Genomic DNA, 24,969 nt, shown 5'->3' with positions numbered 1-24,969 from the left:
TTCACTCTGAAGGTTTCCACTGCTAGACATCTTGAGTGTCTCATTCTGCCACCAACACATGTAGATAATGGAATAATATAATCAATATTTAAAGCCATGTCTTTGAATTCCAGCAAGATAGATACTTTTTTTAAATTTTTTTTATTTTTTTTTGACGTGGGGAAAGAGTGTGGATAACAGGATTTTGCTATTTTGGAGAGATGATTTATCATGATGAACCTGAAGTTTTCAGGCTGAACCTTGCTTGTCACCCGGTTTAGTTACATTTTCTAGAGCAGGTTTCACATGGAGCCTCCAGGACCTGGGCAGAATAGTTACTGTATTTGTGCTAGTAGAGGTATTCCTTCTGGCATTGTGCTCCAGGGGTGGTCTGAGATTATATTTAATGTCTTCAGAAGTGCTGATTCACACAGTCAGCTACAGCACTGTTTCTTTACAGGGAACTGCCAACTGCCTGCCACTGACAACAGAAAGGAAAAGCATTTTGATTGAATAAATGAGAAATGTATCCACAGAGTTAAAATTAGATTTTTCTCTTTTAAAAAAAAAAGAAAAAAAAAGTGAGCAAATACTGTTTCAGAGCAACAACAAGAACAACAAAAACAACAATAACAAAACCCAAGATGGAAGAGAGAGCCAAGTTTACACTTCATATTTTTAAGCACTGCTTTTTTGGAAGCCAACCATGGATGCCAATAGTTGCTTATGGACTGTACATGCTGTACTCCAAAATAATATCCGCTATGGCAGGCCAACCAGAAGGGAAGGCATGGAATTTTCCTTTGAAACAGAAAAGGTCTTATTGCTCTCAAGCATTTTGCTCTCAAGTTAACTCCTCTGTTTCTTCTTTTCTCTGTAAGGCTGACCCTGTACCTAAGCAGTCCCATAACACCTCTGTCATTGCATTCAAGGGTCTTGAGTTAGTCTCCAATGTTTAGTCACTACTATGGTATAGTGTTTCTTATTTAATTTTCCTTTTCTCAGTTAATACTACTAAGAGTTCTCACCTTTGCTGAGGACTTCTCCTTTTTTTCTTGTCCGATATTGCTGTTGTCATTGCTGTTCCATGGTAATAAAAAGAACTGCAGGTGGATACAAGCTAGTCCATGGCCTCATCTGAAGCCCAGAGGCTCTGTCCCTGGGAAACACATAGTTATTGTGGGAAGCTGTGCACAAATTCTGTAACTGAAAAAAAGCACAATCCACATGTAAGGCACCAAAGCAAGTTACATTATTTTGAGAAAATAACATCATCTTCATTGCTACATTTGTTGAAGCAGAAGATTAGGGCTCTCTGTTGAGAGCAGCCAGAGAACAGCAAGAACTTTCATATCTAGGGAACAGGATCTTGTTCTTCTGTCACCCGAGACTGGTTATCGTGGCTCTTTGGAGCAAACTCCTGGATGTGAGGAGAGAAACTGAGATAGAAAACACAGACCTGGCCCTCTCTACCCTCACAAAACAGAGGAACACCACCACAACAAAACCTCTGTGTTTAGGGAACAGAAACTATAAATGGGCTTCTGGAAATAATCCAAGCCAGATCTCAGTAGGAAGATGTGGATGCTCAGAAACAGAAAAAAGAACCATTAACAGATGTTTGCCTACAAAATGGGATAACCATAAGTACTGACTATTGCATAACTTGGTGATGTGGATATGATTAAAGACAGTTTTATTATTTTCTTTCCCCATTTTTTTTATTTATTACTCATGTTTGTTGCAGGAAATCTCTACATACTTTTTTAGCACAGAGGGAAGACTGTGCAACCTCTCTCACTGTCTCCCCTGTGCTTTCGCATGTTTTCACAATGTTCACTTTGTGACTAAACAGTTTTGTTATGTGCAAGTATTCAACCACAGGTACTTTGGCATCCTAGAAAAAAATTGTACTTTGTGGGGGAGTGCTACTGCTGTGTATCATGGCACATATATCAGTGTGTATATTTTCAAGCCCCAGCCCCACAAAATGAAGGAAACCAAACACTTTCATTACATGAAAATACAGCAAAGTATTATGCCTGTAAAGGTAACATTCATTCTCCTCGTGTATTTGAGGGCCAGGACACCCACACATTTGGCATGTTGCCACGTACAGTTAGGTAAGGTAATGTCACATGCACAGCAAGCTGTTCTTATCCTCCATCTGTTCTAAGTCATGCAGATTCAAGTTGTGTGTCCCTCAAAAGTCCACTTTTCCAGCACCATTAAGCCTGTATCAAACACAGAGGCAAGCGTGCCCCAGTGTATGGATTCTTAAATACTTAAGCTGTAATTGCAATGGACTGAGGTGGGCTTTTTTGCATTAGGCCTCAGTTCGCTTACAACGGAGAGCCAGGCTTTGGGCTATAGTTTAATCTCTTGCACCTGAAAAGCATGTGTGTGGATGGTGGTTGTTCAATTTAGTATGTGCGGTGTTCAGATGTCATTTTTGAACAATGCTTCAGGCTGTTCATGATTTAGGAAGTCTAGCAGAATGGTCTGTGTTTCAGTGAACTCATTGAGCTTATGTATGCACTCTTAAAGTATTTGTTATGTTCTAAGTCCTTATAACAAATACATACCAGTTACAATAGCTTTCCCACTGGGACTAAGTTACACGTAAGTGGGGGTAAAGCTTAATATACAGAACAATAGGAAAAAAAAGACATGATGTTCTCAACAAAAATACCATTTTCTGCATGTTGTAATAGCTTTTTATTTTTTTTTAACTCCCAGAACAGTGGATGTTGCTTAGAGATAAAAATTGATGCATCTTTGCTATCCTTCCAGTGAAAAACAATAGATCAGAGTACACTAAAAACAACCTCTCAATGTTCATAGGAGCTGACTGCAAGCTGTTACATTCAGTGGTCAACATCTTTTATAACATTGCCATAAAATGTCATGTGTATGTTGTGTGATCATAGTGTGCTGCTGTGAAGAGCCACTGTAGCATAAACAGACAAAGAAGGTGAATTAAAATTACTATAGGGATCCAAGGCAGATTCTGATTGTTTGGGTGTGAATGTAGAGTCACTTAACCTAATCCCAGATTTACAGCACGGGAACTGAAATAAAAATTACACCCCTGTAGCTGCATTTTCTAACTTCTGTGAAGTTCTGGTCTGCATCTTGACAGTGGTTAGCATAGTTGCTTCCATTTATATCTTCAATATTTCTTTCAGATTTCTATTGTCTTCCCTTTTTCTTCACTTTCTGTGCAGCTGTCATCAGAGCATTTCAACTCCAGTTAGAAGAGCAAGGCAGATGTCTCCCAGCAGAGGCTCTGCCAGCATCACTCGAATGACAGCTGTGGGAGCAGTGCTGTGATAACAGCATGACCACCAACGTCAACAGAGAATGACCACATCACATCTGCAAAGCTTTTCAGCTTCCACTGGCTTAGAGCCTGCCATCTCAAACCACTTTTATACTTGAGTCTCTCAGCTGGCAGCACTTAATGCTACTTAGTTCTCTAGTATATTAGATACATTTAGATATATATTTTTTTTAAATCTTAATTATCACAATGTATTTTAATCCTGGAGTGAGAAGGACTTTTAAACATGCCTCTTCCTGAGTTGACCCCCAGGCCTAACTGTATCTGAAAATCTAATCGAGTGGGTCAAAGTATTACTATGGACCACAACTTTCAGCTCTCTAAAATGGAAACATTAGAATGGCAGTATAAAGAACTATCTCAATATTTACTAAAAGAAGAGAAAATTTAAAGCTAGCAAAACCCAATAGCTTATGAAAATTACTTGAAAACAGTACTTAGCTTACTAGTATATGTTGGTGTTATGGTTAAAGCTTGTTTATGTACAGTTTTAAACTGTACCAAGGAATATAGTCATAGGTGGAAAGAGACACAATTAAAAAAGAATATGCTTGCTTTGGAAGAAAACACCTAAGTTCAGTGATATTTCAGTATGCTCCTTTTATGTACCAGGGCCCGTGCAGGGATTTCATCTGTGATAAAATATTTTGACACGTGAAGTTCTAACGTAGGAGCAAGGCTCCCTCATACATCAGCAAGTATTACCTTTGCTTGCACCACCCATGCAGATGCCTCTGCAGTGTTCTTGCACCATTTGGTAGGAAATTGAGAGCACTACCAAGGGCTTCCTCCTCTCCATGTCTGAAGGCAAAGCCTGCAGATGACTGCAAAATAGTCTTTATTCATCACATCAAGAGTCAAATGGTCACTCTGACTTTGCGGCCAGCAGCACTTCCAGCAGGTATGTAAGAACAGTTGTTTATAAGGTAACTAACATGGTGTCCCTGGTTCTTCCTGCAGCTGGCAGTGCAGCCCAGGAGCATCACGATTCTCTTGAGCTGTTAAATGAAACAGAAATGACGTTTGAATTCCTCTCTACAGCTGATGGTTGTGATAGACTTTATCAGCCACCGGACAGACTCAGCTCTAAGTTACTGTGCAAATAGGAAGCAAACCCATTGTTTCCTTGGATATATTCCTTACACAGTAGGCTACAAAGGTCATGAATGATTAAAAACACTCTTTGCTCTAAGTAAGACTGTTCCTACTTCATATAGAAGATGGTACAAATGCATCTAAACCCAAACACAGCTTACAAATTACTGGTTGAGCCTTGATTATGTGGTAATGCTTGTAATTGGCTACACTGGAATTTGGCAAGTAGTATTGGGTTAACCACGCACACCATTTTTACAACAAATGCTGTCATACCTTGAATTATCTGAAGGATTCAGCCCCTTTCCCCACTCCAGAGAGTAGTTCCTCCAGATGTAGAGTTTCTGCACTTTTCTGGACTATCAGGTCTATCTGATTCAGAAGAGAAGGCGCTGCCTAAGGATTGCCACAGATGCCTCTTGCAACATTTTCATATTGGAGTTTGTGGTAAGTTGGAGCTTGTGGAGCTTGTAATATCTGATAACAGATTTTGGTCCCATCTCGGGAAATTGTCTCCGTGCTCTGCAGAAGGCAGTAAAAAATATGCTCATTCTTAGAGTTGAGCACGTACTTTCCTGAGTATCTCAAAGTGTAATTTGATAGGGCGGGAGGCATGAGCTTAGGCAAGAAGGTGTTTGCTGAGGCTGGAGAAGATACGTTGTGTCTCTCTGTTGCTGCTCTGTGGCCTATACAGGATGACGGTTTTCTTCCCCCTTAAGAGAAAAAAAAAAAAAGACATTTTAAATAATAATATTTAGGATATTTTATATATATATTTAAAGGAGAAAGTCTGATCTTGATTACCCTAAAAAATCTGTGATTAATTTATAATAGAAGTAATGAGGCAAGTGAAATGTTCTTAATTGAAAGAGGAAATAATTTTAGTCAGCTTCAAATTCTTTTTGCCTCAAATGCTTATTCAACTCAAATATTTGTATAAAAAGATGCTCTGGTGAAAAACTGAACCCTATGATTAATGGCCAAAATATTCCTATCCACAGCCATTCATCTAAACCATCCAAGAAGTCTTTCAAAACCAGAAAGTATTTATATGAGATGTCTAAGTACAAATCAAGCAGAAATGAAGTGTTTTTAAAATATAGATACTTGTAAAGCTTATATATCCTAACAAAATAAAAAAAAAATAGCTCCAATATATTTTTCTTATTTTTCTGCTTGCCCATCAACAAATTCTATTCTGTTATTAAAGACCCACTTGGATCTCCCCACTTTGCCAGAAGCGATATTTTTACTGTTATCTGAACTTTATTCTTAGGTCCATTTTGCTTTCCAGACATCCCATTTAGAGAAACACTTTGGACCTCAGAGTGTAGACAGTGACAGTCCAGAGGCATAGGACTGCCAGTGGCTTTCAGGAGCAGCCTGCTTTGATTACTGCACTCAATATGGCTGTTATACATCCTGTAAACAGCTAACGCCAAATATCCAAGAAAGGAATTTGGCCTTGTTGAAATGCAGGATTTTGACTGTCTGTGTGTGCTTTTATTTAGAAAAACTTTGCCCTGTGTCTAAATAATATGCTTTAAAAATCTATGTTATTTCACAATTGAATGCTGTTCTAATATTATAGCACTTGTGAAGACCTGAACTACCATAACTGTAAGCATAATGTATGAGCCATTTTGTTATTGTGGTTCCACTTAACCATGTAGGCAGACCCTTACATTCATGTAAAAGCATTTATTTGAGCTTATTTTGTATCTGTGAATTTCCCTGCTGCCCTATTTTCTCACTCAGATGATGGGTTCCTTGCAAGAGAACTGAGCTGATTGGTGCAAAACCAAGGACAGTTGAATGATAGTCCTATGTGCTGTCCAAATCTATTTCTAATCAAAACAGAGTTTGGGTACAGACTCACTAGATGTGTGCTAGCTCATCCTTAAAATAAAGTATCCATTTTTTAAAGCCCAATGAAAATAGCACTGATTAAACCAGAAGTACACTGATTTTCTACAGTGCTTCCAACCTTGTACAATCACACTGTTCAAGTTGAAAATGCCTTTTTAAATAAAATACAGTACCATACCAGCTCGAAATTCTTAGGATTGGAGATAATTACAGAAAGTGATATACACATGTTACTAAAGCTTAGGAAGGAAGGTCGAAATAACAATAACAATAAGTTAAATCACATGACTGTTGCTCAGTCAACATTCCAAGTGATAAGCAGGATAACTTATCATTTTCTTCAAGCTATTTTCTTACCTAATCACTGAACTAAAACCAGCTACTCAGTCTTTGGTTTCCAGAAATAATCTGTCAAAAAATGAATAGCTTTAAAATATAAATTATATTGAAGTAAAACAAAGCAATCTCATGTATACCTGCTAGAAATTTATGGTCAAATATTGTGTACATAGAGGATCTCCAGGAATATGTAGGTGTTTAAATCCCAAATACAGGCATTCAAAGTCTTGACTTATATGATGCTTTGCCTGGAGGCACATAAAATCACAGAGTGCCTAAGTTCTCATGGGTGATATTTACTAAGTAGCTAAATGAATGAAACTGGGAGGGTTGATGCTTAAGCCTTTTATTTCTCAGGACAGATATTCCATCCCTTAGCTTCCATCCCAGTTTCAGTCCAGAAAACACCCTGAGTACAGACATGTTGTATTTGGCCATACAGGAAGCATGGCCGGGGATCTCTCATCACATATCCTGCCCTTTTACTCATCAGCTAAAGGGTTCAGCTGAGACACGGAAGGCCCCATTTCTTTTGTTCATGCCTCTGTATTTTGAGTAGGTATTTCCCACCTTTCAAAATCATTCTAACTTTAGGCATAGTCTGTTTTCCAGAGTGGAGGTGTTCAATATCCATTCTTTCCATGCTTTTCCAGTGTGCACAAGGTAGCAAAATACTTGTTAGAACTGAGAGAGTGCAGGGAAGGAAGCAAAGGAATATAAAAACTAGTATGACAATATAGCCCACTGGTTAGCTCTCCCACCTAAGTAAAGAGATGACTGAATCCTGGCCCCTGCTCTCATGATTACTTAATATGGGATACTTAAAATTTCATTGATGCATGCACTGAGGCCTCTTCTCTTGTAGCTGAGTGCCTCAAATGCTAGGCAATAAAGTATTGCTCTCTCTTTTGCCTAATGAATATTTAATTATTCTCAGTGAAGTAAAGCAGCTTCAAGAAGAGGAATTATGGCATTTTTTCTGTCCTCAAACTAATCACTGAGCTATTGGATAAAACTGAGCTTCTGGCTATGCCTGTCTTTGGAGTATTTGAGACCAACTGTGCATTCGAGGTAGTAAACACCAAGAGAAAATAAATTTCTTGCTGTAGCCTCAGATTAAGCACTTAAATCCTTCAGATATTAGTGTCCATAATCTTGCTATCTTTGTTGATTTTGTTGGTTTCTTGCTCAGGGTGTTCTGGGTCTTTAAGCTCTGCATTGTAGGCGTCCAACTCAGGGCTAGTATATAACACCTACAAGTCAGATACTAGAACATGCAATGTGGGGCTGCCTCCATCCCTCAGGGATCCAACTGATAGTATCCACACTCCTTCAAAAAAAACATAAAGGGCCATATGCATTCAGATCGGGGAGTGTTCAATGGCAAAATTGAAGTGAGAGGAAAAAGAACCATAGGGCAAATGACTTAGGTTAGTTTTCTTGCTTCTGTCCCTCAGTGCCTGAATATCCACAGTATCTTCCCAGTAAGATAGTAATTCTGCTGAGAGAGGTGTTTTCTAGTAAGGCAGCTCATGCACACAATCCTGTTGTCTTCCAGTCCTTCCAGTGCTTATTAGTTTCCGGTAGTCCCTAGCTGATGGTCCTTTGAGACCTGCATCCAGCTTACAGGCATCCTGAATTGCTCTAAGCCAGGGGTGTCACACTCATTTTCACCAAGGGCCACATCGGCCTCATAGTTGCTTTCAAAGGGGCAAATGTAATTTTAGGACTCTATAAATGACATCCTGCTCTAAGCTAGTGTGGGTCTGTCCTATGACTATCATGCAAATCAGAGACCCTGCTGCTAGTCCTTTGCAATCACAAGAGAGAGTGGCTGGCTCAAAGGGCTGGAACCAATGTGAGTGGACTCACAGAAAAAGACAGATCTTGGGATTACTTGTTCCTTTGGTAGAGACTGATTGCTGGGATTTTGAAATCAGACACTGTCTCATTAAAGGGAAGAACCATGCTGTGGGAAAAGGCATCAGACTTGAGGTTTTCTCAGAAAAACTTAAAGTCTGCACCTGAGCATAAACACTAAACTTCAAATTCTCAGGGACCAAAAGGCATCTAAAATGCAGGTTGTCAAAAGAAAACACTTTACTTGGAAGATACCCACCATTTTTCAGTATTCTCACATGTCAGCTTGACACAGCTCTTTCATAACTGGCTGAACTCCAGGTGTGATATTTTGGCAAGAAATAAATCTTCTGGGAATGAATTGGTGTGGAAAAACTGCACAAGATCAAAACACTGACTTTGGCTGACAACACAGGCTAGGGTTCGTGAACCATGAACTGCAGAACTTAGCCACCTAACTGTTCTGTTGTAGCTGTACTTAAATATGCTTTATCAAGTTTCAGATCCTAGTTGGTTGCCACATGATCAAATTTCCATATTTCTCTGTTAAACTCTGTTTGAAAATCTGTTGACTTGTTTTATTTCTGTTCTGATTACTCAGACTGCTGAAATACAAAGGTTACCCAAAACAGACACTGAAGGTTATTCCTGCAGATTTGATCCCATAGAAAGATTCTTTTCCTCATTAGTTCTAAGCTTTGTTTATAACTCATTGTTCTGAGAAAAGACATTTCCCAGGTCTGGATGGGCTGGTAGGACCTTAGTATAACTGGAATATATTCTGTTGTGCTCTTACTCTGTCTTTTCTCTTTATTCTTCACCTTATTTTAGGGATGGTCTTTGATAGGGAAGTTATACAATTGACAAAAAGATGGCTCTGAGGTTTTAAATTTGGTTTTTCTGATGCTGTACATAGTGCAGGTGAATTGCCGTTAAAGAACTAGACTTGACTCTGTGGTTCAGGATTCAATCTCTGCCTGTTTCACATTTCTTTGATCCTCAAGTAACTCGCTTTCATGCTGCAACTTCCTCCTCTGTTAAAATGGGAATAATGATAGAGTTATTCTTCAGATTAAGGTTTTGCCTTTTACTGTGCGTTTGCACAATTCTTTGCATGATGCAGCCCTGATTGCTACTGTAGTACATAAGTAATAATGATAAGGTGTAGATTTTATATTTTCCACCATGGGCATGATTCAGTGTAAGACCTAAAATCTTACTGTTTTTCCTATACTACTTGGATAAAGAGCACTGTCATTAGAGAGCAGCAAAATTTTCATGCCACTTAATTTATAAGGCTATAAATATTCAGCAACAAGTGAGGAATAGATTTGCATTACAGTTATTAAGATGCAGCACTAATTATTATAATACTGTACCAATACCTTACATTTACAAAGCACCTCTCATTCCAAAGTGATTAAAGTTCCTAAGTGAAACACGAAACACACAGAAATGCGGTTATCCATACATTAAGTGAAAACCAGAGACTTTTCTGCCAAGAGCATATTCTGAATAATGAAAGGAAGGAGTAAGCAGAAGGAAAGTTTAAAATAAACAGAACAAAAGTCCTGTCCATTTCTGGAGGTGTTTTGTACTCATGAAGTGGTACTACCAAAAGAGCTTTGGTGAGGTGCTCTAGTTGAATGATCATTAGAAAAAACTCCATAACTTTCAAGGAAAAGATTACTGATGCTATAACATTGCATCTCCCACTGCATAGAATACCTAGATAGTGATATCATATCTTATACCACAAAGTATGAGGTGAATCAGCTAAGCATACACAGAGAGAGATGCATGACAGAAAAAGCCCAGCGTGGTGGGTATGGCCAAACACAGAATGATAGAATAGAGTTGCTTAGGTTTGAAAAGAACTTTAAGGTCATCAAGTCCAACTGTTAACATAACACTGCCAAGTCCATTTCTAAACCATGTCCCTAAGTGTCACATCTACACATCTTTTAGACACATCCAGGGATGGTGACTGCACCACTTTCCTGGGCAGCCTCTTCCAGTGCTTGATAACCCTTTCCGTTCAGAAATTTTTCCTAATATCCAATCTAAACCTCCCCTGGTGCAACTTAAGGACATTCCCTCTTGTCATATCACTTATTACTTGGGAGAAGAGACCAACGCCCTCCATGCTACAACCTTCTTTCAGGTAGTTGTAGAGAGCGATCAGGTCTCCCCCCAGCCTCCTTTTCTCCAGGCTAAACAGCCCCAGTTCCCTCAGCCACTCCTCATCAGACTTGTGCTCCAGACCCCTCACCAGCTTTGTTGCCCTTCTCTGCACTCTCTCCAGCTCCTCAATGTCTTCCTTGTAGTGAGGGGCCCAAAACTGAACTTACAATTCAAGGTGGGGCCTCACCAGTGCTGAATACAGGAAGACAATCACTTCTCGAGTCCTGCTGGCCACACTATTCCTGATACAAGCCAGGATGCTGTTGGCCTTCTTGGCCACCTGGACACACTGCTGGTCCATGTTCAGTCGGCTGTTGACCAACACCTCCAGGTCTTTTTCTGCCAGGCAGCTTTCCAGCCACTCTTCCCCAACCCTGTAATGTTGCCTGGGATTGTTGTGACCCAAGTGCAGGACTTGGCACTTGGCCTTGTTAAACCTCACACAATTAGCCTCAGCCCATGGATCCAGCCTGTTCAGATCCCTCTGTAGAACCTTCCTATCCTCCAGCAGATCAACATTCCATCTTGGTGTCATCTGCAAACTTACTGAGGGTGTACTCAATTTCCTCATCCAGATCATGCCATGAAAGATGGGGACAGACTTTTTAGCAGGCCCTGTTGCGACAGAACAAGGGGTAATGCTTTTAAACTAAAAGAAAGGAGATTGAGGCTAGACATGAGGAAGAAATTTTTTACAATGAAGGTGGTGAAACACTTTCCCAGATTGCCCAGAGAGGTAGTAGATGCTCCATCCCTGGAGACATTCCAGGCCAGGCTTCATGGGGCTCTGAGCAACTTAATCTATCTGAAGATGTCCCTGCTCATTACAGGGGGGTTGGACTAGATGATCTTTGGAGGTCCCTTCCAACCCAAACTATTCTATGATTCTGTGATTCTATGAAAGGCATCTAATGTATGTAATTTGCAAAAAGCACAGCAGAAAAATTGCTGAGAAATCACAAGAGATTTAACAAAGTTAACACAGATCTGTTTGAATTAAACATGAACATTTAGCTGCTATTGATGTAGCCATTATTTCTAAACTTCCAAAAAATGTAGGTTCATAGGAACAGATCAGTGCTTCACTTCTAAGCTAGTTACGCCACTGTGAGAAATTGATGTGTACATTTTTAAAGCTACAAATATTTATACTTACCAGAACTTTTTGTATGTTCAAAATCTAGTCTTATTAGCTGAGCTAATATATTTCCTGCATACTTGTTGAGTATTCCCAAGTGAGATCTAAGCGCCTGTGACATTTAGGATACAGGACTTATCCTCTATGGTATCAACTACGTTCAGATTTCTCTTAAGAAGATCACAACCTACAAATGATAGATAGTAATCCTTCTCTTCTCACAGCTGGCAAGATCTCAGCTGAACTACAGTGTTCAGCTCTGGGCATTGTTCTGCAAGAAAGCAGTGGATTACTCAAGAAAGTCCAGAGAACAAGAGTAGAAAATAATTACAAGCCCAAAAAAACCACATTCAGTGATCCAAGACTGAAAGGACTACTGTTTTGTATGTTAAAGGAAAGACAACTTTTAGAGAGGAGGGTATACACTGTTCTCCCAGTCCATGGAGACAAGGCTTCTTGTGTAACAAGAAGTAATGGGCTTAAATTGCAGGAAGAAAGATTCAGGTTAGCTGTTGGGAAAAACTTGGTGAAGGTAGCAGTTCTGATGCTCTGGAGTAGGTTTGCCTCAGGAGCTGGTAGAATCACTCTCACCGAAGGCTTTAATTCAGGTTAAACAAACAACCTAACGAAACTACAAAAAAGTGTTAGTCGTTGATGATGGCTGGAACTTGATGACCACACAGCATAATTCCTAGTGTTTAATTCTGCTGGCTCTCTGTTGTTTTTATAGTTTCAATTGCCTGTTCAAAGTTATTGAAATAAATTTCTTCAAACTCTCTGAAATAATTCATGTTTGGATGGAGGCCAATGGTAGAAAGTACCTGCAACAAAGTAACACCTTTTTTTGTAAAAGATATAAACTAGAGAAAGTGGCCATAGACTCCAAAGTATGACATATGTTACTACAAATACCTTAATTAGCTGGATAAAAGCGTATCACAGAAATATACAAAACATTAATATCATTGCATTTTCTACCTAGAAATGTATGATGTCACCTCCATGCATGATGAGCATCTCTGGTGTTCAGCAAAGCTGCTGGAGCAGCTTTTTGAAGTTGTAGCATGACAGGATTTTGGCAACTGCTTGGAACAAAGCTGCTCTGATGGTTGTTTGATTAAGCAAATCTGCTGTGGTAAATGTCTGAAGCCAAGCTGTTTCTGCAGCTGTTTGAGCCAGAGCTAGTCCTGCAGTTTTTGTAGAAAGAAGACATTTGCGAAGAACGAAGGAGAAAGTGGAAACAGAAAGGAGGGAAGAGAGAAAGAAGAGGTTTTGAAACATTTGAACAACACATAGGATTAAAAACTAAAGTATGTCTGTTTTTAAACAGCTTTGTTAAAAAAAAAAAAAAAAAAAAAAGACAAACTGTAATGCCATCTTGGGGTTTTGGTGATACTGGTGGTTATAAAATACAGGACTCCTAAAGCTCTCTGTGTTTGTATAAAAGTCAAGGTTCTCAGGCTACACTACAAGGTCCAGATTGAATGCACATCCACAGGGCATAGGTGCTTGAATTTATTCCTGCAAAGCATAAGCACTCTACCAGTGACTGCTTCAGTCTTATTTTCTCCTTAACCTCAGTCTTCTTTCCAGCTCCATTTCCATTTCTCAGCACATTTCAGTTCCTTCCACTAGTTCCTTTCTAGCTTTTAATCTCTTCTGTCTCTCCTGGCCTCTTTTCCTTCTCCATTATAGATTTCTCTGTAGATTAATGTTCTGCATCAGTTCCTCATTCAGACTGAGTGGATCCTTCAGTCTTTCTCACAACTGCTAACATTTTATCAACTTTGCTTGTTTTTTTTTCTCTTACTGGTTCTAAATCTCTTCAGCTTCTTTTCCACATGAGGTTTAATGTCTCTATCACCATAAGTGCCCCAGTTCCCTCTTCTTCCACTCTGTCTCTGCATTCTGGTATCCTGCTTCCTGTCTGCTCCTAGTCTCCAGGCAGATCAGCTTTTTGCAAGCTCTGCTTTTAAATAGTGCAGCTTCCTTCTTCTTGCTTCCTGTTTGGAGTAGGTGGGAGAAATAGAGCTGCTGCGCTCTGTCTTGGACTGCAGCCCAGCATGACGTAGAGCTGTAGTTGAAGGAAAATCCTGCTCAGCCTTGGTCTGGAACATGTTCTATAATTACAGCATCTTTGAGTAATGCAACTGCTGACACCTGAGACTTCTCTACTGAGCATGTGTGAACTGCTTTTTTTTTTTTTTTTCCCAAAGAACTAGAACTTAGCCAAGTTTGACAAATTCTCTGAAGAGGTGGAGAGAGCTACGTCCTTGAAAGCCTCTGCCAAATTTTTAGCCCATTCTACAAGCTGTGGTAAACCCAAATTTTTCAGCAGAACTCTGTTGGATATTTTACAAATTAAAATTATGTATTTTCCCTTCACCCTGATTTCAGAAATGGCTGAGTTATTTGTTTCCAAAAAAAAAAAAAACAAAAACAAATTCGGCCTGAGGCAGATGCTCAGTGTGGAAAATTTCAATGCAAATAATTAAACTTTGGCAAAGTTACAAATAACTGAAAACAGAGTCTCGTAATGGGAAATGTTGGACAACCTTGCTAGGCATGGCATGTGTACATCCAGGCCTGTCTATGATACAATGTCCATTAAAATTTGGAGCAAAAATTATTTTCACGGTCATCAGAGAAAAACTCATCTTGTCGCTCTGTTGTCATCACAGTGTCAAGTTTCACACCGAAGCTGTTGAAGGAGGGTGCAATGAAGCTACTTTGAAAGCTTTGTTTTGGTTAAAAAGGATTTTATTTTATTTTATTTTATTTTATTTTATTTTATTATTTTATTTTATTTTATTTTATTTTATTTTATTTTATTTTATTTTATTTATTATATAATAGCTGCAACTACTGCCATATGGATGACTTCAGCCATTCAGAGATTCTGAGTCAAGCCATTCGGAGATCCTGAATCAAGTCTCACAAAATCAAGAAAGAGATTCAAAGACCTGTGAGACTGAAAGAGGGTAGGGGGAAAGTGGCATTTTTTCTTTCAGTTTCTGAGCTTTGGAGCTGGTTTTGAAATATAATCATGTGCTTTTCTGTAATTTTAAACTTCCCTTGCATATTATTTAGACTATGTTACGAAGATAAACGAGAAGCAGACTCTAAGACAGATACCATCTATAGTTCTAGATGTCAAGACTGTGGACTCAGAGCCCCATGCCGTTGCTAGTACCATTTCCATTGCATTTATTATGGACTAAGAGTCTGGATATGGAGTGCTCAGCTGATGCGCAGCCTCTGCTTGTCAAGATGCAGCAAGTCTCCAGTGTATTTGAGCCCTTTTTTCCATTGACTTATCATTTGTGTTGGAATTCTGTATTGTTCAAACTCATTTAAAATTTTTTAAGATGGTTAAAGTGCATATTGAATACAGTTGAAAATCAAGGAAGCGTGTTGAAGTCTCAGCACAGGGCAAACCTGAAGCAACACCTGAGCTCTTCTCCATTGGCAACAACAGTATGACGCCAGCTGCTACCAAGAAAGGATTCTAAACCCAGACAGACTGTAAAAGCTCCAGGAGTTACTAATAAATTTCACATAGGTCAAAGAGCCTATGACTGTAAATTAAAATGAGATGGGATTTTTAAACTGGATTAATTTAATTTTTTTAGGAGAGCTTTTTCAAGCTAGTAATTTGTGAAAGGTTGGCTTGCAAGGAAAGGTTGCGGTCCACACAGATACGCCTGAATCATCAAGTGCAAAACCTTGTATAATAATGGCATAAAATTTTTTGGAGCATCTAAGTACCAAGAGAGCAGATAGATTGTTTACTGCTGTAGTGGAAATTATAACAAGAATAAGCAGATTTAAATTAAATGAGAGACTACTACATGTAAATGTTAGGGCACCATTTCCATGATGGTGAGATTCATGAAGGTGCCCAGAAAACTAGTAGACATTCAGCTTCTTTTAAATTCTAGAACTAAATTCTAGAACTAAAGCAATAGACAAGGCAGTTACAGAGAGGTTACCAAAATGAATTACTCTGATCCTTAATTAACAAATTTTTGTTATTGAAATCCAGAAAACGTTCTCCTCCTCTTCCTTTACAGTGCTTAGTTAAAATAGATATGAGCTGTCTGTGGCTTTGCCCTGACACATTGAGATGGATATGAGGTTAACTAGGTAGGGAAAGCCTCTAAGGGAATAGGATGATAGAAGAAGCATAACTGAATAACTCACTACATTTATTTATGAATATTTGGGTCATAGTACCATGTATTTCATCATCTACAGCTGGACAGAAGGTGACAGCTCCTCAGACGAGATATATCTCACTTAACTTTGGCTGTCTGAAACAGACAGCTGCACCTGAGCTAATCATGCTAAGTTCCCTTTACTGTCAAGGGAAAAATATAAGCACCTTGTGGAGCACAATCCGTTTCATCTAATGTAGGAGTCCAAAGTAAGGCAAAAGAGTGACATTTGAGGTTAATATTTCCTGGTGTGACCTGTAATGGCCGTCTAGGATGAGCAGCTAACCTGAGATGACATAGTTAGTTTTTTTTGTCCAGGGTGGCCATCACTACAGGTTTCTTTGTCACATATAAGCCAAACTGCTGAAAAGGTCAATGGTGAATGGAACTACACTAGACAGGCATTTCAGAGCTTCTGCAAAATATAGTTGCTCAGTTTCTGAACAGGATAGGACAGGCAGGCTTTTGACACCGCTTTTCTAAATTACATCCTAATCTTCAGTATGCTTCTTGTGCCAATGGGAAGTGACAATGTCTATTTTTAAACCCCTCGGTTGTTTAGGCATTGTTGTCCTGCTGCTGACTTAGCTTAGGCCCCCCAGCCTGAGACTATAGCTCTTCTTGGTGCTCTGCCACACCTGCTTTCAGCATGCTGGGTAAGGGCATACTGGGCCTGCCTGCTGTTTACCTCGTGGTCCACTGCTTTCTTTTGTGCCTGAAGAAGAGGATGCCAGCTGTGCTTACACCAAATTGCACCATTCTCTCCAGTTAGTCTGAAGGTGAGTTTTCATGCTATAGCCAAGGGACTCTACTGATGGCAGCTGCTGGAAAGCACGGTCTTCCTCTGCCTTTCTCCAGCAATTGTTACCAGATCTAAGTTACACAGCCTTAGTGCGACCTGATGCAGCTGACTTACACAGTGAACAACTTTGTCATTTTTTTGAAGTGTTCCTCTGGATCAGCCAGTTGAACTGACTAACCTTGCAGCTACAGTTTTGTTAGATATGATATGCAGGAAGCAGAGGGAGTACGTGGCCACAGTCTGACTGGGGGTACAGGACTTATTCCACCCTTTCAGCCATATTACTGCATCTTTTTAGCTGCAATATAAAATGGAAATAACTTCACTATGGGCTGTTCATCAAGACGCTTATTACTCTGTGTGAACTGGCGGCTTTCAGTGTATACAACAATTTATTGGTTTCTAGCTAATCAGGTTTGGTTTTGCCATTCTATAAATGAGTTTATATTGTTAAGGAAAGTCTTGAAAATCTTGTGCTGAGTTTGTAAGATTCAGCTACATATGTTTTAAAACATCTCATGATGCCGAAGCAATGAGTCTCACTTATAGCTCTGTTATCGATTTATTTAGTGCCATAGCAGTGCCAAAGTATGTTTTTGAGTTTGTGTTTTTTGGCCAAATGAGAGGGAAAAAAAGGTAAGATGGTGGTTCTCACATGAGTTGCAGCACTGCCCTTGCCATACTGGGCAAGTTCCAAACAGTAACCAAATTCAGAATGATTACTGGGACATTCCTTGCAGTTCCAGATGCATGTTGCTTGTTAACTTCCTATTCTAAAATAGCGAGGAATGTTGCTATCAGCATCTAAACATTTATTGCTTCCTTCCCCAGCAGCAAGCACAATTCACTGGCAGGGCTCAAAGTATGGAACCTGCTCCTGAAACTGATAACACCTCAGTAGGTGAAGGGATTTTAATGATTGCACCCGTAACACAGACCCTTTTGGTTACAGGAAATGTGCTAATGCAATTTACTATTATCTTTCACAGCAGGAGTTCCCTTCAGGGAAAGACTGATCTTTATTGTAATACTTGGATTTCATGAGGTGTCTTAAGAAAAGGGAATTATTAGGGATTGGAAAGATGTTAAAATCTCAATACAGCAAGCAATTTGACCATGACTGACAATTACCTGAAAGTGTATCTCTTAATGGGATTCCTACTCTTTGTAGGATTTTCCAATACTTTTATATGATTTTCAGTTTCCTTCTGGTATCAGTCTCCAAAAATTGGAGCACTTCAGGCATCTTGGCTTTAAATACTCAAAATCACTACTTGCTCTTAAAAGCTTTGGCCTTATGGTAATACCACACATTTAAGTGGAAACAAAATGGGTCTGCTCAGATTTGCTGTATTCCGCTGCCACATCATTGTCCCAATGCCAGAACAGCCAGCCAAAAATTGATTCCACCAGCACTGAAGGAAGTATTATGTATGAAAAAGGAAATTATGTCTAAAGTTTGTGAAAGAGCCTTAACTCAGGATTTCCTGTACTTTTAGTTTTTGTGTTATTTAGGAATGAGAATCAGCAACGTTAACACCATCTTAATGCAATTTTATGCATGTATTCTGGAATTTCCCTTGTTTTTTTGTAATGTAAGTGAAGTGAACACACGGACCCAGCTGAAATACAATTGAAAAAATATTTTTATGTAAGTAAAAGTTTTTATGTCAGTTGTAAATATTTACATTTTTACTTGTGGTAGAGAAATTTATATACCAAATATGCCAAACTAATCCATCCCTACCAAGCAACAAGGAGCTCAAGCTCTTTCTGGCATCATCTATGAAGGGAAAGGAGCAGGAAATTTCCTCCAAGAAACCTCTTTGGTCTAGTCCTCCACCAGTTTCTATAGAGACAGTATTCTCAAAAATCATCCTCATTTATAGTAATAAATAACTCCCACAGTTCAGTTCAAAAGTGGAGATCAGCCATAGAATTTACTGGGCATAAGCTGGCTGTTATATTGGAGAAACGAAAATCCAAGGTAGATCAAATGTTTGTGTGCAGTTGTTGAAGAACTTATATAGCCACTGGGGATGGAAAAGATGTGCAGAAGCAGCTTGTTATTGCCACGATTTCATTCCGGGAGGAATATTTCTGCACTGTGAATGGGGAGCTACATGCTGCACAGAGCTGCATTCATAGGAGGGCTAGTATGACCTTGACCTCTCTTCTCCTGCTGGTAATACAGCCCCTCCATAGACTGGGAGTCTCGTGCTTCTTGATGGGTGTTTTTATGGCTCTGGACTTCTGCAACGTAGTTGATGTCTTTTTCATTATAATGGCCATATGAGAAAAGAATTATTAACTCTGTCTTACTGATGGGGAAGCAAATCCAAGAGTAATACAGAACTTGATTTTTAACATACTTTGAGACTTTGTTTAGGAGCTTAAAACTGCTTTGATACCTAAAGATGTAGGAAGGGCTGCAGGAGTGCTTCCCAGTGTGCCAGCTGTGTCAAAGTGCAATCTCTGAGCCGAGCATCCCCCTCTCCCCACCCTGGTTTCCATGGGAAAGGAATCTGTGCACATGAGACATAGAGCTGTGGAGTGCAAGTGCTTTGCAGTCTAGACATGGCCATAGGCACCTAGACAGGATTTTTGAAAGCACCAGGTGCCTAATTTCTTTTGTTCTCTATGGCAAACAGGCCCTTAAGTGCTTCTGGAAATCCTACTGACTACTTACTGCATTCTGTAACAATTCTGCCTGTAAGTGACTGCTCAAGATCACAGAAGTAGCCTGTGGCTACCGTGCTAACCACTGGGATATTCTTTCTTCTGTGCCAATAAAAATTTGTTAGAATGAGCTAAATGGATGCAAGTTCCCAGCAGGACTAGACACTTTTCCTGATGGGGCAGAAATGAGATGTGAACACTCTGTCAGTTTTCAGGAGGGGCTGGGGCTTCAGGCAAGACTTTAGTCCTAGAGAATGTTTTCACAATAGGCAACTTGGTATGTTTATAAACCTGGATCTGTTATATTGTCCTGTCCTGTAAATCTTGACTGCTGCTAAATGTTTTGTGTTGGTTTCGTCACAACAAAATGCTTTAAATTGCTTTGCATATCCACAATAAAATACTTTCATTGACAGATGCATTACCGTTAATGAAAAGTCATGGAGGAAATGCAAATACTTAATTGAGGCAATATTACATTCAATACATGCTCTTTATAGTAGACATCATTGATACATATACATGTGGATAACTCTGTAGTATGTAAGTTTTGAATATATTAAACTAAAACTAGTTGTGAACAACAAATAAAAAGAAGACTTGTTTCAGATACCTCTGCTCTTCCTAAACCTAAAAAAGAAATCAGTGGATCTATATTTTTGTAGGCATACACAATGGGAAATTTTGATAAGTTTCCTACAGGAAAATTTCACCTCAGCAAAAAGAGGAGCCTTAGAGTTTAAAATGAACATAATAATCTCTTTTTCCCAGAGTACCACAACATGTTTACAGTTCTTGATTTGCTGTAAATCAGAAGTCTTTGCTAGATTCCTATTCCAGCCTCTCCTGTGCACAGCACATCCAGGAAGGTTTAGGTACTGAGCTGTTATCTGAAATATGTTATACTACCCTTTTAGCTTTGTTTACCATGATGCAGTCAAGACTGTTTATATGGCAAACAACAGCGCAGCATGGAGATACCCAAAGTAGAGTTAAATTAGCTAGTTTGAATATGGCAATAATTTTGGTCATAGGAACACAGGTCCATTCACACTGCCTTTTACCACGGAAATACAGCCTTCAGGAACTCTGTGCTTTTGCAGTTAGTTTGCTTCTGGCCTTAAGTGTATCTTCTCTAACACTAACTTGATAACTCTGCTTAATTACAAAGTGCAGTTTAAACAATTTGCAGTCCTTGAATCCAAAGGCATATCATGTTTTGTAGCTTGAAAAGGTTCCTTCGTTCTGTATAAATTACGGTTTTGTAGGGCACATACATTCATATGTCCCTCTCTAGTATGGTCTGGATGTCCTGGATGCTGTTTCTCTTAGGTAGTCATGGTCTTCTGCTACAAAACCAGCTATGACAGGAATTGTCATTTGCATTACTAAATTTAAAACAAAATATTATTGGTACAGTGTACTGGGTCTGTCTTAGTTGCCTACCAAAATTAACCGACAATACACAGTTATGGGCAAATATTACAGAAGCCACTGCATGAAAAGCAAAGTATCTGGATTAGTATCTTTATGGTAACATGGCAACTGATTATGTGAATGGTAGAAGCCTTGTTTCCTACAAATTTGTGCATCATGGTTGGATTTTCTGGTGTCTAAGAAGGTGTGACCTCTAATTACTTAATAGTGAAGTAATCCTGTTTCTCCCTGATACATGGATTTTGGATAGTGATGTAGTAATGGCTGAACTCACCTTCTGTACTGTCACTTAGTAAGAGCTTTTTCTGTTTGCCTATTTTCATGAAAAAAAGGTCTTAATTTCTGTGAGGTCACCCTTCTGATGACTTTGGATGAAATTAATCAACAAAGTCAAGATGCACATGGAGAGGAAGAGATTGACACACGTACACATGTGATATCTGTGGACCTCTTTCGTTAAGAAACCAGGCTGAAAATAGTAATGAACCCTCAGTACTACTCAAAGTCAGGTTTGTTCTAAACAGTAAATGATTGCCATCACTAGTTTATAAAAGTCGAAGCCAATCATTAACTAAATATCCAGCATAATCTGTGAGTGTCTAATACGTCAATGACTAAAGTGTTCAGCATGGAAGTACTTAGGCAATACAGGAAATATTTCATTTTCCTATAGAAGAATCTTCCTGATTTTCAGCAGTTGTCATCAGTTAAAATATTAGTTAGAACTCTGTGGCTTTTTAATTGTGCCTTTACAATTGTGATTACTGTACGCGTAACTGTGGGAGGTCTTTCATCCCCATTTATTCTTTTCTTTCAATTGCTTAGAAATGTCTTCCATTAATAGCATTCCCAGCTTTTTGTTCACAATAGTATCATTTCCAGAACAAAAGATGACATCTCCAGGGTAATAACTCTCTCAGAACAGGCCCAGATCTAAATGCCAGCCAGAGTCGTGATCCTGAGTAACAAATGGCAGCTGAATCTTCTTCCCACTCTGACCGGAGGGACAGCAGTGCTCCTGCTGCCATCCCAGCTCATGGGAGCAGCAAAGCAGGACATGGGGTTGTGCCAGTTTGCTTGCCTTAATCGGGTATGAAGTTTGGCATGTGTTCAAACACTGACCACCAGCAGGGTGGGTAGATGCATCTTTGAGTGCAATGATTCCTAGCAGGTGAATGGATGGCATGGATAGGTAGGAAAGGTAACACTGACTGGCTCTCTGCTGAAGCTAAATGCATCAGATCACCCACTCAAAGACCATAACAACTGGTAGTGGTATGATTTTTCACCTCTTGAATTTTCATATTCTCTCTTTTTTAAAGACAAAGCCTCTGTTTCCTATGCCTTATCTGTGGCTTGCTCTTTTATCAACTGCAAAGATCTCATGTTGACACAGGAATTCCTGGGATAGCTAAGTCAAATTAACTAGAGATACAATATCAATTAAAAGAAACTAAACGTTACAAAACTTGTGTGTTGATAATCTCTGGCAGAGGTAAAGTGGCCTTAAAATAAAATTCGTCATCAGTCAATCTAGGATCTGACTGCTGCTACCCCACTGCTGTTAACACCCACTTGCCACTCCCTTGTGCGAGCACTCCTAAGACATGTACTGAACTAATTCCACTTGCTAACACAGAGAAAAACACTAGAGAAGCAATTTTTTTCTAAGGCTAGTGAGCTGAAGCAGCCCAGCACAGGGGAGGGGACATGACAGGATGGCCAGAAGCAGGGGCACAGGAAGGAGGAACAAGGAGCAGGGCTGCCCCTTTCCAGAGCAGCGAAATGTCAGATTTGCCCAGACATGTGATTGGACTGTTTGTTTTGAGGCTTCACAAAAGAAGGAGGCATTTAGTGGGAAGAGAGAGAGCAAAGGCTGATCAGCCAACAAGTAGCCCTGTGAAGAGCAGATACAAATTAGGTTTTCTTTGGATTCGCATCTTGAGTTTGATCTTTCATGTGTATTCTGGCTACTCTACCAAGGTTTGAGCTCACATTGCATCTTTCCTTCAAATGAGGGATTTATAAGGGTCTCTGTCACAAAGGTCTGTCTTTTCTACTTGGTCAAATCTTTTTATAAGCTTTGTAGGAATTTAATATCTGTCAAATGTTCATCTCTCTGCAAAACTTGATTGAAATTGGCCAACAGATTCTAACTCAGTGTAGGACAAGAAGCACTTGTACAGACTAAGAAAGTGCAATGGCATAGCGTATATTTTCTTAGAAAAAGAAGGGGGAAAAAAGCACCACAGCATTATTTTTCCATTTTTTAAAATTAGCATTTAAAAATAATCACTAAAATGTCAACATTGGTAAAGAAAAAATCATTACCATTTTATAAATCACTATTCAAAAATGTGTTGACCAATCTAATTAAGCTACAATCCAAAATATATTTTACACCTTTATGGATCTTAGAGCCTCACAGAGAGCACTACCACATAGTTTACCCATACATTAAGTGCAGGGGACAGAAATATTTCATAATATGCATACCTTTCTAGGAAAGCAGCTTTGTAAATACAACCCAAGATCAGAGAGGCAATTCCACCATGGACCTGTCACTATATGGGTTGTAAATCTAATTTACAGTGGCAATAGCACACCCTGCCTGAGCCTCACTTGATTCAATAATATTCTATTATTTCTAAGAGCTGCAGAGTGAACCTTTATCAATCTCCAAATACTAAGTATATCAAAATGTGACAATCACTCTTTTCCTTATGGATTAAATAACTATTTGAAATGTCATGTTTGGATCTACCGAGCAATATGCCTGCTGCCAACTGTTGACAGCAAACCACAGTAGTTAATTTGACTCTATGGAACATTTGAAAGCAGACAAGTTCGAAGCATGAGCATTAAGTATGTTTGAGGTATCACTCATGTATTTCAGCAAATTGATCATATATGCTATTAATATTTTCAGTTATTTTTATTTAAAAGTACCTTCACACATAGTAAAGCACAACAGAAATGGATGCTTAGATCCTGTCGTTAATGAAGTGCGTGAAATTGAAATTCCTCTCACAAATATTGTTACACAGAGGAAATATTTTTCCCCTCATAAACTTCACTCCCATTAGAGAACATTTTATATCTTGACTACAAAACAGAAGGATATTCTCAAAGCTTCACAAGCCTTTTCCTGATTAAGGTAAACAATTTAATTACCTATCTAAATAGTTAGTGTGCTTCAGTAAGCTCAGTGACAGTTCTCACTCAGACTCATTTACCTGTCCACCTGGCCTAGATCATGTGCTATGCTTCAGATTTATTATAAATAAAAGCCCAGTCATTTATGTGCTAATTATCCCTGCCTATTAATTAAGAAATAAGCTCTGAGTTTGTCTGTAAATTCTACATTTATATGGCCACAGTTTGGACTTTTTTAGAGATCCTTCTTGCTTAGGTGTTTTCCTGAGGACCTCAAAGCACCCTCAAAAAGGTGGATTCAGCTCTGGCCTTTGGATTTTGTCAAAGCAGGACATTGTCAGACGTGAGCTGCATGTACCACCTTGGCTTAGAAGGGATGTGGGTGAGAGCAACAAGGACCCCAACCTGGTGGAAACAGCCAAAGAATGGGAACTGTAGGCTGTTTTCTACCAGAGAAGCTGTTAGAAAAAAAGAAATTACATACTATCTATAGGCCTAGGTATTTATGGTATAAGAGGTGGACATACAGAAGCCAAGGGAGACATGACCTTTGCTCATGTTGACAAAGGTTTCCCCAGCTCCTGTTGCATCCTGATTGATTTTATTTTCTCCAGATGCCCCGCTGTTTACAGTGGCCAAGCCTCACATTTTTCTATGTTCACAACTGAAATAGCAGCTTTGGTTAAAGCTGTACCAGGCCTCTCCTGGATGTAAGTGTGTGCATGACAAAGTCAGCAAAAGGGAATGGATGTGCATGTCTCAGCCAATTCCCTACAAAACCTGGTGCAGGGCTGGTAACTTCAAGGCTGAACAGAGAGCTGGGGGCAGGAATTTCTGAAACTGCAAAAGCAAAAGCTAGATCTGCCAGAGC

Source organism: Columba livia, chromosome 2, assembly GCF_036013475.1.
Source record: "Columba livia isolate bColLiv1 breed racing homer chromosome 2, bColLiv1.pat.W.v2, whole genome shotgun sequence".
In the NCBI taxonomy this organism is placed as follows: domain Eukaryota; kingdom Metazoa; phylum Chordata; class Aves; order Columbiformes; family Columbidae; genus Columba; species Columba livia.
The sequence above is the reverse complement of the archived record's forward strand: the minus strand, read 5'-3'. Positions refer to the sequence as shown.